At 46.0% G+C, this 18,465-nt stretch overlaps 1 protein-coding gene across 5 annotated transcripts in view; it reads left to right on the top strand.

The window, feature by feature from the left end:
* The window catches only part of SLC39A14 (solute carrier family 39 member 14), a 58,276-nt gene that overhangs the window by 6,216 nt on the left and 33,595 nt on the right, over window positions 1-18,465 (top strand). For 3 of the 5 annotated variants that reach the window (XM_087938672.1, XM_087938669.1, XM_026714992.2), the window contains exon 2: window positions 17,707-17,816. The exons of the other annotated variants lie outside the window; for them this stretch is intronic. The gene's annotated coding sequence lies outside the window, so the exon portion shown is untranslated. The remainder of the gene's footprint in view (window positions 1-17,706; window positions 17,817-18,465) is intronic. 5 annotated transcript variants of the gene reach the window in all.

Raw genomic sequence — 18,465 nt, 5'->3', positions numbered from 1 at the left:
ATTCGTTGCAGCTGGGGAGAATAGTATACAAGAGAGTTATTTTGGGCTGAAGTTATCTTGGTTGGCATCCTTCCAACAGACTGTCTTGTTTATCTCCTTGAAGTTGGTAATTACTTATCCTGGTCTGCTGTGGAATTTCCTTCATTGTAGTTTGTTTTAGGTTTTTATTTCACCTCTATCTGCTCATTAAGTTCAAACTATATTGCTTTCTTTTGAAGACTATTTTTGAATATGTTTTATCTCCATCTGAGAATTATTGAACAGTGGGGCCAAGTTGGAGGCATTAAAGGACATTTATTTTCGTTTTGGAGTTTGTTACATTTGTGTTACACTCCTGGTCATCACAGGCCTTGGCTTTGACCCCCCTGCTCTATAGAGACGTAGCTGGGCTGGGGGACGGCTTGGAATTCCATTAGGAAAATACGCAGGATGTCTTGCATCACCAGTAATGTGCAGGCTGTTCACAGTACAGCACAATTGAAAAAGCCAAGTTTCTGGTTTGGACTGGTTTCAATCTACCCAGCCAATCTAATCAATCCTAATCTGCTATAAGATGTTAACTATAAAATGTTCCTTTCCGCCTTTTTCTTAGGTCACACTCTTAACAAATTTGAGTTCATAATTAAGGCCGATACAAAGAATGTGACACTAGCTATCTTACTACTTATCTTAAAAACAAAACAAAAAGTCCAACAGGTGTAAATTACAGCCAAGAACGAGTTGAGGATCCATTAAACATCTTGGCTTCATCCATTGCAATTCAGATTTCTTTTGCTGCTGATCGTTTCAGGGATAACAGAACCCCGTAAATCATTTCTTCTGAGCTAGTAACTACCCTAATAATATAATCCCACTAGCTCGATACCCATGCTTCGCTACGAAACTATGTGGTTGGGTTTGGTTTTGGGGGAGGTAAATAAGGGGGGGAAATTCTGTCTCTGCCTACCAGCATCCATCAGTGTTCATCTGACTAGCGTCCTGTCAGTGTGTGAGAGAGTTGAGGACTGTTTGGAAACTAAAACAGTATTTGCTGTGTGAGCAAGAAGGAGACAGCAAGGAGCCTGGGCGTGGCTTAGCTCAACTGTTCTGTACTAAAGTTGCTTGGTGCTGTGAAACTAAAACTGAAACTCCTCTCCTCTACTTGTGTTTTGCATTTGGAAGAGATTTCTTTTCAGGTGGGGAGGGGGAGTAGAATTCCTTAGCATCAGAGTGTGTTAATAATAATAATATAGGAAATAAGAATGCTCTGAGGGTCATTTCGAAAAATCCTTTCTTAGCACCTAGAAGCCAAGAGGAACATGCGTGCCAAATTTATGGTTCTGGAGACTTTGTGATGATGCATGAGTGGTATTTTGCTTTTATATACATAGATGAGAGGCTTTGAAAATCATTTAATTTAGCTGGGGCGAAGAGCTGCAAGGCTGATTTCTCTAGTGGAGGACGGATTGTCTGAACCACATACTTTTTCTTTTTTTTCAAAAGCAGTGAACTGAAGGGGTCTTCCAGGGTCAATACCTGAAGTGTTCCCATGTTTTTATATTTTCAGAGGACTTGAACAATTTGCGTACAGGCAAAACTATTCTCTTTGATAACTGGCGCTTATTGGATCACTTCTGACTTTAGCTGGGGGAGTTAGCTTCCAATGTTGGCACTATCACTCATAGCCGGTAGACGTAGATGGTCTATAACTTACATGCAGTCCTTGACTTAACCATTCATTTTGTGACAATTTGAAGTTGCAACAGCACTGGAAAAAAGTGACTTATGGCCGTTTTATACACTTTTAAGACCATTGCAGAATCTCTGTGGTCTTGTGATCTAAATTCGGATGCTTGGCAACTGGCTGAACAATGATCTTGCTTAATGACAGAAATTTTGGACTCATTTATGGTCATAAGTTAAGTATAGAATCCCTTCACCTTTTCAGAGAGAAGCGGATTAATGTTGCACAAGGATGTTGTGTATATTGGAGTGCCTAAATTGTGGTTTAGCTTTAGACATGTGAGTCAGCCCATCACTATTTATTGAGTCAACCCCAAAGTAAGTGAAACAGCAAAAAAGAGAAGCGGGGGAAAAAGAAAAATATATGCACGGATTATATAGAGAAGGTTTTCTCATGTAGCCAGTTGTATTTTGCAAAATCCATGGTGTTTTGGAGGATTATGGTTTGTGTGAACCCAACCCTTACATCTTTGTGGGAAGAAATAGCCATCTGGTTCAATTCCAAGCTGGTAGACAGACACTGGAAACATGGAGGCTGATTGGAAAGATGGTTTAATGAGGACGCAGGACCACATGTGTTCTGGGCAGCTGACTACATGGAGTCAAGAATGAGAGTGTTTTTATACCTTCTCTTGGGCTTTGCACTTGAGCTTCCTGTTCCTGTGCAAAAGCATGTATTCTGCTGGCTGTTGTCAGACTGCCATGGGGTTATGTAGGGGTCATAGCTGGCTCTATAGGCAAAGTACGAATCCTAGGTGTTTGAGCTAAGTTTGGTTGAAGTTTGTGAGGGTGAAGCAATGAAGGGGCTTGTGTTCTGAAAGGGTGTTGGGTAATTCCTATTGTGGCTTAATGGCTTTTTCCTGTGTTGTATTTCGAGTCATGGCTATTTGCTTATGAATAGAGCTATCTAGATACTTGTCTTCTTTCAATAAGCTCTTTATTTCTTAAGTGCTGACATCTGCAGTGGGCGGGGCTGCTTTCTGCCTCCAAGAGCATGTTTCTCTATTTCTCCCTTTGGGAAATATAATAATCTGCCTTTTTAATATTTTCCAAAATATTTCATTCTTCTAGGAGGGGGGAAGGGCTTCCCACAGCTTCATATTGGTCAATAAATCCCTGATTAACTACAATTGTTTAGCAGAGCAATTGAACACTATAAAGAGGTTGAGAACTTATTAGGTCGTGATCTAAGTGGATTTTATATCCTGATCGTTCTGGACTGGCTTTTACCGGTGTTAAATAGATTCTTTTACACCTCTTTCCACAAGATGCTGAATAAATCATGTTTAAAACAGCGTTGCTCTTTTTCTCTTACCTATGCATTCCACCAAGGGGTGCGTGCTCTTTGGCCACGTTAACGTCCAAGAGTTGGAATTGGCCTAGAAATGAAACGCTGGCAAGGTTACCCACTCTTTTTATAGCTTGCCCTTGATTTGTGCTGTGGTCCTGCCACCGGCGTTAATATTTCCACAGGCCCATTCCTTCTCCTGCCTTCTAAATTTCCACCAGAAAAGTTTGGGCTAATGCAGGCAGTCCTCGACTTACAGCAGTTCCATTCAGTGACCGTTCAAAGTTAACAATGGCCACTGAAAAAATGTGACTTAGGCCCATCTATGGAGATTCTCCGTCCTGCAGGTGATGTTTGTTCCAAAGCTGCATTTTCCAAGAGGCAACTGGGCTTTCTTTGTTTTTCTTTTGAAGACGTTTCGCTTCTCATCCAAGAAGCTTCTTCAGCTCTGAGTGGATGGTGAGGAATGGAAGGATTGATATTCCTCGAAGACAGCTGGACATTTGCATTTTGCAATATAAATCCTTCTGTTCCCCACCATCCAGTCACGGAAGGAGCTTCTTGGATGAGAAGCGAAACATCTTCAAAGAAAAAACAAGACAGTCCAGTTGCCTCTTGAAAAAGCACCTTTAGGACAACTGTGACCTGGAGGACTGAGAATATCTACAGACTTTTTGCTTTGCAATTTGGGAGGAACCCCCTGGGAAGGGCGTGGGAGTAGGAAAGGATTTCCAGAGGAAAAAATTGCAGATCACAGGAACCATTTGCACTACTCAGCTGACCCTGAGGACACAGTTAAAGCTCCAAGTGGCCTCAACGACCCTCCAGAAGGATGCAAATGACCAGCTGTGTGCAAGGAGTATAAATCCTTCCGTTCCCCACTATCCAGTCAGAGCTGAAGAAGCTTCTTGGGTGAGAAGGGAAATGACTTCAAAGGGAAAAAAAACAGAAAGTCCAGCTGTCTCATAAAATAAAAGCACTTTTGGGATGAGTTAGGGCTGTTTTTCACACGTAGGATCTTTGTAGCATCCCCGTACTCGTGATCAGAATTCAGAATATGTCAGTGTGAGCGAACACCTTACGAACACGCTGTAAATGAGTGGAAATGTGTTTTTAATTGTGAAAATATGATCAATGAAGGTTAAAAAAAAAAAGAATTCAGATGCTTGGTGCCTGACTCATACTTACGACGGTTGCTGTGTCCCAAGATGTCCTTTTGCAACCTTTCGACAAGCAAAATCCATGGGGAAGCCAGATTCACTTAATAACAGTGGCAAGAAAAGTGGCAAAACTGACAGTGCGTAAGAGTTTCACCCAGCCAAACAAAAAAGGCGAGTAAAGTGGTAGTTAGGACAGTCAAATTCATTTATTTATTAATCTAATTTGCATTGCCGCCCATCTCATCTTAAGTGATGTTGGACGACACACAGCAATTAGGATAAAAACCACAGATACAAAACTGACCATCGTAAAAATATATAAAAGTCTATCTTGATTTATTATCATTAAGGATCTAAATATTCTTTTGGGCTGCATTATTCCTGAACTTTCCCTTGGAATAATAAATAGTTGCCATGCAATATTATTATACGTATTACTAACGGGATAACCGTGCTTCGCTACGAAAGTATGTGAACAGGCTTAGTTTTGTGGGGAGGAAAATAAGGGGAGAAAATTCTGCCTCTGCCTATCAGCATCCATCAGTATTCATCTGGCTAGCGTCTTGTCAGTGTGTGAGAGAGTTGAGGGCTGTTTGGAAACTGAAACAGTATTGGCTGTGTGAGCAAGGAGACAGCAAGGAGCCTGAGCGTGGCTTAGCTCAACTGTTCTGTACTAAAGCTGGTTGCTGCTTTGAAACTGAAACTCCTCTGCTTGTGTTTTGCATTTGGAACAGATTCCTTTTCAGGTGTGGGGGGAATAGAACTCCTTAGTATCAGAACATAATAATAATAATATAGGAAATAAGAATGCTCTGAGGGTCATTTCGAAAAATCCTTTCTTAGCGAGCACTTAGAAGCCAAGAGAAACATACGTGCCAAATTTCAAGTTTGTAGGCTTTATGATTCTGGAGATTTTGTGATGATGCGTGAATTTTATATATATACTAGATTTTACATTACTATTATTTTATAATAGGTGTATATAACCATTTGGGGGTGTGGCAAGGCAGGAATTATACTTGGCTGTTGAACGGGGTGATACATCCTCCCTTCAAACTGCCACGGTCCCTAATCTAAGTTTGATTTAGTTTAAATTAAATTACAGTGAAGGCTGTTCCCTAAATTCACATTCATTCAGTGGAAAACGTTTTGAGCGCTGTTGAGACTCCTGGTTTACACAAAGGTCTCGGTTCTTTTCTAAACGGTTCACTAACAATTGCAGCCATTATGCCTTTTTTTTTTCTTTTTTAAACAAGTTTGCCTGGAGTAAGCTTAAGAAAATAGACATTTTAATTTCATCTGCCAAGGCTATGTTTGTGCAAACGCTTGGGTTCACTTCTCTCCACCCTGTAAAACAACTCTGTTTTCAAGGATTCCAGATAGTTTCTGAAAGCAAAGTCCCAAAACGGGCCTTAAGCTTTTAAGACGCAGGGAATGCCCGATCCCTTTTTAATAAGATTACTGCAATGTGCTCGCTGTATGGTGGGGCTGTGCCTGAAGAGCCTTTGGAAGCTTCAACGGCGGGGCAAAATGCAGAGAGTCACAAATGGTGTGGGATATTCGGCACATGTTACCCCACTAATGCGTGAAAGCTGCCTTGGCTACCGGTGTGTTTTTGGGTGCAATTCTGGGTGCTGGTTTTCACCTTTTAAAAGCCCTCTGTGGCTTGGGACCAGGTTATCTGAGGGATTATCCAGTCAAAGCAAATATCTTTATTACGGTCTTAGAGCAGCCTTTACAATCAAAGAATGCAGTAAAAGGAGAGAGATGTAAATAGCAGCTATTAGGAAAGGGAAAAATAATAATAACGGGCAGTAAAATAGCATATGTGATTAAACGTTTTTGTGCAGTTTTGCAACTTGGTAAAAATATTTGACCCCCTGGTATGTGGCGCAGTGGTTAGAGTGCAGTACTGCAGGCTACTTCTGCTGACTGCCAGCTGACCACAATTTGGCAGTTCGAATCTCACCTCTTGTTGAGGGCAAGAAGCTGACTCTGTAAACTGCTTAGAGACGGCTGTAAAAGCACTGTGAAGTGGTATATAAGTCTACGTGCTATTGTTATTTTCTTTCTTTCCTTCCTTCCTTCCTCCCTCCCTCCCTCCCTCCCTCCCTCCCTCTCTCCCTCCCTTTCTCCTAATCCTTCCTGATGGCACAGTGGTTAGAATGCAGTATTGTAGGCTAATTCTGCCAACTGCCAGCAGTTCAATTCTCAGTGGCTCAAGGTTGACTCAGCCTTCCGTCCTTCCGAGGTGGATAAAATGAGGGCCCAGACTGTTGGGGGCAAGAGGCTGACTCTGTAAAACCACTTAGTGAGGACTGTAAAGCACTGTGAAATGGTATATAAGGCCAAGGGCTATGGCTATTGCTATGGGAGTGTAAGGTTAACAGCCTTTAAAAGATAATCATACATTTTTATCCGTGTGGCCTTTGTATTTGGAAGTGATTGGGGCAATCAGCCTGTCTTGGGGAATCGTCAGAGCCCCGGTGGTGCAGTGATTACAATGCAGTATTGCAGGCTACTTCTGCTGCCTGCTGGCTGCCTGCAATTTGGCAGTTTGAACCTCACCAGCTCAAGGTTGACTCAGCCTTCCGTCCTTCCAAAGTGGGTAAAATGAGAAGCCAGATAGTTGGGGGACAATAGGTTGACTCAGCTTTAGAGAGAGGCTGGAAAGAGGTATATAAGTGCTATTGCTATCCTAGAACATTGAATGGGGACGTGGGTGAGGATTTCCCACCCACCCCCGATCCACAAGGACAAAGGGAATAAAGGGTCCCATGAAATCCCCCCTCCTGAATTGCCGATGGGGAAGGCATTAAATCGGACACTAGAAAAGGCCCGTCTATACTTGCTTAATCTCAAGTTGTGTAAGAACCCTGCGACCGAGGACTTGCGACTATCTTAGAATTGGTAATAGAATTCAGGGACCCAACTTTTCCTACCTGGTGCAATGGCACCAAAACCCCAGCAGATCCCATTGGACAAAGAGGGCTGCCTTCCAGAAACCAGAAAATGGATCTTTTTTTGCTGTAGCAGCCCCTGCTTTGCATAATGTCCTCCCCAGGACGTTAGAAGGGGCTCAGTCCTGCCGTCCTTTTGCAAATCTTTAAAAATTTGACTCTGTAGCCAAGCCCGGAGCTCCTCGGAATATGCTAAGGGTGCCATTTCTTGAGTTTACTGTTAATTGGTTAATTATTTCTGTTGCTGCATATGTTTATTTTGGATTTTATTGTTCTAAATGGTTTTTTTTTTATTGTTTTTATAGTTTTGGAATTAGAAGCCACCCTGAGTCAGAGGGGGTATTCAGCAGATTCTGACCAGTTCTGGAGAACCGGTAGCGGAAATTTTGAGTAGTTGGGAGAACTGGCAAATACCGCCTTTGACTGGCCCCGCCCCCATCTCTTCTTTGCCTCCCGTTGGGTCCCAGCTGATCAGCTGGGTCTTCTTGGGTTGCCCTGCACAGGAGAGCAGAACTGGAAAGCAGGTTAGTGGGATGGGGATTTTGCAGTATCCCTCCCCTGCCGTGCCCACCAAGTTATGCCACACCCACTAATCCACGCCATGCCCACCAAGCCACACCCACAGAACTGGTAATACAAATTTTTTGAATCCAACCACTGTCCTGAGTGATTGGTTCAGATGGAATAGGAATTAAATGAATGAATGAATGAGCGAGCAGCAAATGTCATGCAAATACCGGAGCAGCTAATTTAATTTGTTTGGAATTTGTTGGATTTTATTAGACAGGTATATTAGGAAGGGGAAATGAAAATTCTGTCTAAATTGCAATTTATTCCCTCTAAATTGCAAATTCCTTCTATGGAAATCTCTACGGGAATTGCAAATAAAATATACTGCTCAAAAAAATAAAGGGAACACAAAAATAAGGCATCCTAGATCTGAATGAATTAAATATTCTTATTAAATACTTTGTTCATCACATAATTGAATGTGCTGACAACAAAATCACACAAAAATTATCAATGGAAATCAAATTTAGCAACCCGTGGAGGTCTGGATTTGGAGTTACCACTCAAAATTAAAAGTGGAAAAAAACACTACAGGCTGATCCAACTGTGATGTAATGTCCTTAAAACAAGTCAAAATGAGGCTCAATAGTGTGTGTGGCCTCCACGTGCCTGTATGACCTCCCTACAACGTCTGGGCTTGTTCCTGATGAGGTGGTGGATGGTCTCCTGAGAGATCTCCTCCCACACCTGGACTAAAGCATCTCCCAACTCCTGGACAGTCTGTGGTGCAACGTGGCGTTGGTGGAATGAGCGAGACATGATGTCCCAGATGTGCTCAATTGGATTCAGGTCTGGGGAACAGGTGGGCCAGTCCATAGCATCAGTGCCTTCGTCTTGCAGGAACTGTTGACACACTCCAGCCACATGAGGTCTAGCATTGTCGTGCATTAGGAGGAACCCAGGGCCAACCGCACCAGCATATGGTCTCACAAGGGGTCTGAGATCTCATCTTGGTACCTAATGGCAGTCAGGCTACCTCTGGCAAGCACATGGAGGGCTGTGCGGCCCCCTAAATAAATCCCACCTCACACCATTACTGACCCACTGCCAAACCAGTCATGCTGGAGGATGTTGCAGGCAGCAGAACGTTCTCCACAGCGTCTCCAGACCCTGTCATGTCTGTCACATGTGCTCAGTGTGAACCTGCTTCCATCTGTGAAGAGCACAGGGCGCCAGTGGCGAATTTGCCAATCTTAGTGTTTTCTGGCAAATGCCAAACATCCTGCACGGTGTTGGGCTGTAAGCACAACCCCCACCTATGGACATTGGGCCCTCATACCACCCTCATGGAGTCTGTTTCTGACCATTTGAGCAGCCACATGCACATTTGTGGCCCACTGGAGGTCATTTTGCAGGGCTCTGGCAGTGCTCCTCCTATCCCTCCTTGCACAAAGGCGGAGGTAGCGGTCCTGATGCTGGGTTGTTGCCCTCCTACGGCCTCCTCCATGTCTCCTGATGTATTGGCCTGTCTTCTGGTAGCACCTCCATACTCTGGACACTACACTGACAGACACAGCAAACCTTCTTGCCACAGCTCGCATTGATGTGCCATCCTGGATGAGCTGCACTACCTGAGCCACTTGTGTGGGTTGTAGACTCCATCTAATGCTGCCATTAGAGTGAAAGCACCGCCAGCATTCAAAAGTGACCAAACCATCAACCAAAAAGCATAGGACCTGAGAAGTGGTCTGTGGTCACCACCTGCAGAACCACTACTTTATTGGGGATGTCTTGCTACCTGCCTATGCTTTCCACCTGTTGTCTATTCCATTTGCACAACAGCATGTGAAATTGATTGTCAATCAGTGTTGCTACCTAAGTGGACAGTTTGATTTCACAGAAGTGCGACTGACTTGGAGTTACATTGTGTTGTTTAAGTGTTCCCTTTTTTTTTTTTTTTTTTGAGCAGTGTATATTTTTTAAGTTTACAGCCTTCCCCATGAACTGCTTCCTTTTGGGCTGTAATCCAGATCTGCTGTGGGTCATACGCAAGAAATGACTAACGTTTGCAACCTGTCAGCAGAAATCTCTATTGATTCTGGCTGTGATCCTGCCAAATGGGGTCTAGAAATGCAGAACTTTTATAGGTCACAGCAATGGGATTGGCAAAGGGAACTCCTTTGCCAACAGATGCATGCGTTTCCTATTTACTTAGGAGCAAAACCCAGTTTCAGCACAATTCAGTTGTGACCTTCTGTTTACCTGAATTGATCCAAGGCTTAGGGCAGGCCGTTGGCTTCATTAGCCAGAGCAGCTATTCTCAACCTTGGCAACTGCAGGATGCGTGGACTTCAACTCCCAGAATTCCCAGTGCTGGCGGAGGAATTGTGGAAGTTGAAGTCCACGCATCTGAGAGTTGCCAAGGCTGAGAAAAACGAAGCAGTCGTCTTGGACCCGTTTAATATTTGGATATATAATTTGTTTTCTTAAGTTTTCACGGGTACTTACATGTATGGTATTCAGCTTTGTTCGGGTATTTTCCCACGTCATTATAGTTGTGCTTTTAAAGTTGTAGCAACATTTCGGCAGAATCTCATCTGCCATCATCAGGCTTCTGTATAGTGTTCATCTACAGAAGTCTGATGATGGCAGATGAGATTCTGCTGAAACATTGCTACAACTTTAAAAGCACAACTATAATGACATGGGAAAATACCCGAACAAAGCTGAATACCATATATATATATGTATGTATGTACAGTACATACATACATATGTACATACATGCAATATCTATCTGTATGCCTGCCTGCCTACCTAACCTACCATCTATTTATCTACCCATCTACCCACCTACCTATTATATTATCTATTATCTATATCCATCTATCTATCATCTAGTATCTGTTATCTATCTACCTCCATCTATATCTATCAACAGACAGGCAAACAGAAGACTATATGTATGTTTGTGTGTGTGTGTGTGTGTGTGTGTGTGTGTGTGTGTGTGTGTTTGTGCTGAAAATGCCTGCAGAGATGGATATATTTGATTGACAAACTGGACAATAAACCAGCCAGCCAGATTTTTCCCTTACCTCTTAGAGAAAGTACATTTGTTTTAAAAGTGAGTCTCGCATATTTTTTTCCTTCGTATACTAAACAGGACTGTCTTCTCACCAAATTGTCTGTGTGTTTTTCCAGACATTTTAAAAGCAATGCAGAGTAAGAAAGGAAACCATGTCCTTGGTTTTGAATGGCTTTTAAGCAGGTTTCTAAATTGCATCCCAGAATTTGGTGACGAATGCCATCAACAGTAGGAAAACTAGATAATGGGCAGCAAGATGAAGGAGAAGGAGAGGCAGAACCTGAGGGTGGAGTCAAGAGAGGGATCAGCCTAGAATTGTCACGTTCCCCACAAGCGGTCCAAGTCCAACCCTTCCTGAATTTCGTTAGCCTTTATCTAGCACCAATTTAGTGCTGACTGTTAATTGATTAGATTCTTGTGTATAAGAATGAGCAATAAATCAGATTATAACTAAAAGAGCCATGGCGATGCAGTGGTTAGAATGCAGTATTGCAGGCTAACTCTTACGACTGTCAGCAGTTCGATTCTGACTCAAGATTGACTCAGCCTTGCTGTCAGCGTTCCAGGGAACATCCATTCCTGCCAGAAACTCCAAGACAACCATAATCTCAAAAGTACTTTTATTAGAATAGCACCTGGCACATCTGTGGAATTCCGAAACTAAAAGTTTCCCCGGACGTCCCACAATGTCCCAACCTACAAACCACCGCCTTTTTACTCATCATCATATCACATGAACCAATCCCAAAGTAAGTTCCAATTCTTTCTGTGCCACACTTTTTGACCTTGAACCATCAAAAGAATTCTATTTTGTCTACTAAGAGCTACTCAATTAATACCACCACCCACTCCCACTTTCTCAAGCTATGTGGCAGCGATGAATCGTGATTCCATTTGCATCTTTCCGAGGTTGGTAAAATGAGCACCCAAATTGTTGGGTGTCAGCATTTGTAAACCTCTTAAGGGAGGGCTATGGCTATTAAGTAGAACTTATTGTGTGGTCCTGATTCTTCACGCCTGACACAAGACCCCGAAACAGCTCTCTATCTTTGTTATGACTTAAGTTATAAAGTTATTTTAAACTTAGAGTAAATAATAATTGTGCTTCTCATACTAGTTTTTAGAAATTCTCTAGTTTTGGCCTAATTACATGGATCTTAACTGTAACTTTTGTTGCAGCGCCATATAGAGAGCAAGAATTTTTCTAAGACATTTTCTCTGCTTGATTTGTGTAAGGAAAGCCTTGTGTGTTTTTGGTTTTGGTGGTGTGTGTGTGTGTGTGTGTGTGTGTGTGTGTCTGAATTGCCACAGGTACCAGTTTCAAGATACTTTGCAAACGGAATGATGCAGGGGAGGGGGCGGAATCCATAAAACATAATCCAAGCCAACAAAAATGGTTAAGAAAGCAAAACTTTAATAAGACTCTGGGACAACAACACATGCAGTCCTTGACTTAAAAGGGGCGTTGGTTCTTACCTGATACGCTTCTTTTCGTAGAGCTGTTGAGAGTGTCCAGGTTGGGAGGAGCTCCAGTCTCGGCTCTCACAGGCTGAGCTTGAGATTGAGGCACGCCTCTCACCATCACGTGGTCCTCCGGGCGCGCCCCAGTTTTGCGAAGACGAGAAGGAAGGTCCTGTTCTCATCTTACTCAGGAAAAAAATATTAGTTTGCTTGGTCGAACAGCAGGGTTTCCCACCAGACGGCCTACGGGTGGGGCTGGACACTCTCAACAGCTCTACGAAAAGAAGCGTATCAGGTAAGAACCAACGCCCCTTTTCCATAGAGCTGTCTCGAGTGTCCAGGTTGGGACATACCAAAGCTTGGCTAGTCCTGCGGGCGGGCTCCCGTCTGGAATGGGACCTCTCCTGGAACCCTGATGACCGCTGGAGGGCATGCCCAACAGGAGAACCCCTCGGAGGTTGGAATGCCTCAACGAGAAGGCCTGATGAAGGAGACGGGGCTGTCTAAAGGTAGCCCTGCCGGGATGCCACGGATGCTTACTGAGACCGTGGGGCAAGGAGACTAGGTAGAGCGGCCAAAACCTTGTTAGGGACCCGGTGCGAGGAGCCGGGCAGAGGCGAGGATGGAAGTTCCCTGAGAAGACCTAGCCAGAGTGAGGGGAGGCGCCCTCAATAACCGGAGGTCACCGTTGCGAGGGTGGCGATGGGACGCCCTAGGGTGTTATGGGATAGACCCTGTTGGGAACCCCCTGAGAGAACTCCAGGTCAGAGTGATGGAGGGGAGACGTGAGGAGTTCCCAAACTGTGACCTGTGCTAGTGGGGACCAAGTTTGGTTCCGCCCAGAGCGAGGCGGTCGGCCCTGCTCAAGAGCCAACTGACCGAGGACCGCCCCAGAGGGAACTAAGGGTAGTAGTGAGGACCAGGGCAAGGGGTCCGTGTATCTGGATTATGAGGCTGTGGGCGGGGGCCCAGAGAAGGAACCCCAGCTAACATGGGGTGGGGATAAATGTGTTGCCGGCCAGATGCCCTGGGGCAAGGTGAGGAGGACAAGGGTGCTCCAGACTATGAGCCTGTGTCCGGGAGCCGTATGGTCTACCGGGAGTCTTGGTATGGAGAGGTAAGGCAGATATGAGGATTAGGCTTCCCCTAACGGTTTGGGCAAGGCTGAAGAGAAAGAGATTTTGCAGGAGTTAAGTGTCAGAGTAGAGCCAGACTAGGCGAGAAGCCTGAAGAGGATTGGCTTTCTCGCTCTCCTTCTCCTCGTTTTTATACTTGTTTCTTTCTTTCTTTCTTTCTTTTTTTTTGGGGGGGAGGGGCAGCCACCTGGGGCGACTGCATTATCGGGAGCAGCCACGGAACGAACCTCTCCCGGATCCCGGGAGGGCTTCCTGGACGAGGTGCCTCCGGACCTGTCTGGTTCCGATCGGTCGGGAGGCCTGTAGGGAGATGATTGGTAGTACCTGGGGAAGGAGGAAGAGCGGGAAGAACCTTGGCGAGAAGAGGGAGAGGAACCTCTGAAATCAGACCTCCTAGCAAGAGAAGGGAGATATTTGCGCTTGTTGCGGGTCTCGGCCAGGAATGGGTCGAGAACCGGTCCAAATAGCTTCCCCCAGAGATGGGGGCTGATGCTAGCTTAGCCTTGTTTTTTACGTCCGCCTGCCAGTGGCGGAGCCAGAGAAGGCGACGGGCAGTGACCTGGGACGAGATGGCCCTGGTGGAGAATTTTGCAGCCTGGAAGGTGGCGTCTGCAGAGAACTCGGCTGCGGCCAGGATCTTGGCAATATCCTGGTGCGCTCTGAGATTAGCTGCGGGGACGCGCTGCTTGAGCTGCTGGAGCCACTTGATGGAGGTTCTGGTGAAAAAGACGCGGCCGTGGAGGCCCTGACCGCCCAGGCATCAGAGAGATGAGCGCGGCGCAGGGCCAGTTCAGCTCGTTTGTCCTCGGGCTGGAGAGCTTGAGGACTCGCTGGGAGTTGAGCGGGAGGCCAGACCTACTACGGGCTGCGTCCACAGGGGGATCGAGCAAGGTAGAGAACTGCGGTTCAAGATTGAAAAACCGCTTGTCCTGGGCGTTGGGAGGGGAGGAGGCCCGAGGAGGCTAGCTGCCTTGAGACCATGTCAGAGAATATGGGTGGGACAGGAATCACTTCGGTTTCCACCACAGGCTGGGAGAAAATGGAGTCGGGAGGAACCCCGATGCCGCTGGGTTGGGTGGGGGGAGGGTTCAGGCCCGAGGTATTCCTGGCCTTGAACAGGAGGGACCTAAATAGATGTGGTTTAAATAGCCCCAGAAACGCGGGCTGGCCTGGAGAGAGGCCCTGCGTCCTCCGACATGTCCCCTTCTGGGGGCCTGCTCCCGAGAGGAGTTCACTGTCTACGACAGACCCCAACCGAGATCCTCCTCGTCCCCAAAGAGGGTAGGGTCCCGAGTTCCTGGGCCTCCATCTCCTCCATCTCCAAGGGCAGGGTCAAGTCCCGTGGAGAGCTACCTGACCATGCGAAGTTGCTGATCCTCGAGCCTCGGGGCCTCAGGCCTAGGGGCCAGACCGGTCAGCTGCTGAAACTGTTGTGCCATCCGTGCCGGATGGCCAGCTCCATCGCTCGTTTGAGATTTTCGGGGATTTCCACCGTGGGGGTGGGTGAGGCTCCTCCGGGCGCAGACCTGCAGCAGCGGGGGAAGGTGGCCTCAGGGGCCTGTCCAGGCTGCGATGAAGAGGCAGAAGCAGGGGAGGAGGGAGGATGGGTGGAGGTAGAGGGAGTGGGATTGGAAGGGTCCAGAGGCACAGAGCTTGACTCCTTAGAGCGTCTGTCAATCTCCTTTTCAAGGGCCCTGTGTCGCCTAAGGGCATCCCTTTGAGAGGCTTTGGATGTTTCCTGTGCTTGTTTGCGCAGGTGGTGAGACTTAGCCTTGGCCTTCAGGGAAGTGCCACGAGATGCATTGTCGTCTGCCATCTGGAGAGGAGAAAGGAGGAAAAGTTCTTGATTAACGTGAGGTGATTAACAAGTCTGGACACAGCCTAAGCAGGGGCCGGGAAACCCAGTACTCGTTTCGCACCCCCTAGGTCAAGGGCAACAGAGGTGCTTTGCACGTTGTTGAGAAGTAGGGCCTAGCCCAGAAGCCAATTGCCAAAGATGGACGCCTAAAAAACCGCCCCTGCCGGGCGGACCGGGAAAGGGGATGGCGGAGCTGCTACCTCCCTTGCTGGGGAGAGACTGTGTAGCCAGTAGACTCCTATATCTAGAGGAGTACCAAGGCAGGATTGCAAGGTACCAGCAGGGATTTGGACATTCCAAGGATCTGCCCAGGAATCAAACACAATGCGGCCTGCAGGTAGGCCTCGAGCAGTGGCAGGCGTCCCTGGGGCTACCAACCAAAAATTTTAAAGTAAAAGTGCCATCACGGGTCCTCGGACAGTTGCACGTTTGGATGCGGCCTACGTAGAGGCCGGGGATCCTAGCGCACGTTTCGCACCCCCTTTTGATCAAAAAAATTTTTTTGTATTTAAAATAGGAGGCTGTTGCACAGCAGGGACTAGCCCAGAAGCCAATTAGCCAAAAGTTGAACGCCAGGCAGCTACCCCTGCCGGACGGACCGGGAAGGGGATGGCAGAGCTGCTAACTCGCCTGCTGGGGGAAGGGCTACAGAGCCAACTAACCCTGGTTAGCCTGATAGAAACTAAGCGCAAACAGGCAAGGATATAGGCAGTCCGAGTCTGCCTATAAAACCTTAAGAAAAACCCTGTTATAGGCCTCTGAAAAATGGCGCCCGGCCATGCGGCCACACACAAGATGGCGGCGACTCCTGCCACTCCCAAGATGGCTGACGCCACAGGAGCCCAAAATGGAGGGCGCAATGACGAGGCAATCCCAGCGGCGGCTATCACCCAGGAGAAGTTAAAAAGGCCCGGAGGCCACAAAGAAGTACCTGGGAGAGGCAGGGAAGCGTCTCCCTGGGTTAGAGGGCGTTCGTGGGGGAAACGGCAAAGAACAAAACCAGGCAGGAAAGAAACGATGCAGCTTCGCACGGAGCGAAAAGGCAGCAATCGGAGGGGGGCAGCGCTCGAAGCGCTGGATTCTCCCTTAAAAGGATAGTGAAACAATTCCCCTTAGAAGAAAAAGGCTCCCTAGGGAGCTCAAACCTCAGTTTCCTGCGCTGTCTGAGAGTCCAAGTTGATCAAAAAAAAAGAAAACACAAGGTGCTAGAACGACCAGGAGCAAAAGGAAAACCAGCCTGACTGCCACGAGGCTGAGCAAAAAACTGGGGCGCGCCCGGAGGACCCCGTGATGGTGAGAGGCGTGCCTCAATCTCAAGCTCAGCCTGTGAGAGCCGAGACTGGAGCTCCTCCCGACCTGGACACTCGAGACAGCTCTATGGAAAACAGTTCATTTAGTGACCATACAAAGTTACAATGGCACTGAAAAACATTACTTACGACCATGACTTTTCCTTTCCTTTCCTCCTTCCTTCCTTCCTTCCTTCCTTCCTTCCTTCCTTCTTTCTCTCATCTTTCTTTCTTTCGCTTTGGAGAACAACTTGACTGCCTCCTCTATGGCAGCCCCTGTGAAATATTGGAAGACTGCTCTCCTGTCTCCCCTGGTCCTTCTCTTCCCTAGACTAGCCAGGCCCAGTTCCTGCAACCGTTCTTCATAAGTTTTAGCCTCCAGTCATGCTTGGCAGCTGGTTTTTACTTATGACTGTTGCTATGTCCCAAGGTTATGTGATCCACCGTTTGCGACCATCTGATGAGGAAAGTCAACTGGGAAGCTGGATTCCCTTAAGAAATGGGCTACTCACTTATCAACAGACGTGATTCACTTAACAATTGTGGCAAGAGAGGTCGTAAAATGGAACAAAACTCACTTAACCAATGTTTCACTTAACAATGGAAATTGGGGGGTCAATTGTGGTCGTAATCCGAGGACTACCTGTGTGTGTTTCAGCCTTCTGTAGCTTTGTTCCACTTCAGAAGCTGCTGGTAAGAATGACAAGGTACCAACACAATTGGTCAATGCATCCATCTCAAACAGTTGGATTAGTTTGGAGGTTGGTTATCTTTAAGGTTAAAGCCCATGTTGACTTTAAGGAATTGGCCTCATAGAGATCAACATGGATTGCTTAATCAATAGGGGACAGGACTGCTTAGCCCAGGGGGGTTAAAAAACTACCAAAAGAGGTCAACATGCCCTCTGTGCTTGGAATATTACGAAACATGAATCCAGAGCAACCTTTGTAGACACAGGTTCTCCTGTTTAACTTCCATGTCCTTCCCAATGAGTAAATCTTTTATAAAGTGCTCCTTTTAAGTGACATCTTATTTTCAGTTCCTGCCACCGAGATTCTTTGTTCGTGGTCTGGGGTAGGTTCTCTTTTTAATTCTCGCTTTGCATTACGAATGGTAAGCAGTGGTTACGCTACAAGGAACCAAAATGTAAATTACAGGTTGTGGCCATTCAGTCAAATAGAAAAACCTCACCCCTCTTCATTGAACAACTCCTGATGGCCCTTTTGATTCTTTTCAGGTAGAACTGTTGCTGTAGATTTCTTTCTCTCTTGACAGAATTTGGAGAGATTCTTAATTCTCTGTAACTGTTGTGTTTTGAACGGCTTTCTGGAATTTTTGCTGAGCTGGGTAAGTCACTTCAATGTTGCCTGGATATTTGTTGACCTTGTGCGATTTTGATAGCAAACTGGCCAACATTCTACTGCTAGAGCAGAGGTCTCCAAACTTGGCAGCTTTTAAGACTTGTGGACTTCCACTTCCAGAATTCTGGGAGTTGAAGTCCACAAGTCTTAAAGTTGCCAAGTTTGGGGACCCCTGTGCTAGAGTGAAATCTCAAGCTAGCTTCATTAGCTCGAGATCAGGCTAGTGTCATGCATGAACAGGGTAGCAGTCAAAATGGAAAACCGTAATGGATTTGTACAATTTGAAATCTAAATTTAAGGTTGCAAATAATCTAGGACGGGAAGTCATAGCCAGCCTTGGATAGTCTTAAATAAGCTGAACAAGGCTGGATCTGGTGAATGCTTGGTTGGGAGGTTACCCTGAAGAACTATAAAATGTTGTGATCTTTTAATTCCTCTGAAGTATTAACGTTTATGCATTAAACAGTTTGAGCATATTAACATTAACTGCCTATTTACTAACAGATTTAGTTCATTTTATGTACAATGCTTAAACCATGCCATGTGAATTAAACCATGCTATGAAATTTACTGAGATTTCTGTCCAACCTAAGTTTGCTTGTTCAACTTTTTTCTTGTTTGGATTGATGGAAAAG

This window comes from Pseudonaja textilis, chromosome 9 (genome assembly GCF_049901715.1).
Source record: "Pseudonaja textilis isolate UNSWEBS1 chromosome 9, rPseTex1.2, whole genome shotgun sequence".
Classification (NCBI taxonomy): domain Eukaryota; kingdom Metazoa; phylum Chordata; class Lepidosauria; order Squamata; family Elapidae; genus Pseudonaja; species Pseudonaja textilis.
Note: the sequence above shows the minus strand (reverse complement) of the source record. Positions and strands in the feature narration are given on the sequence as shown.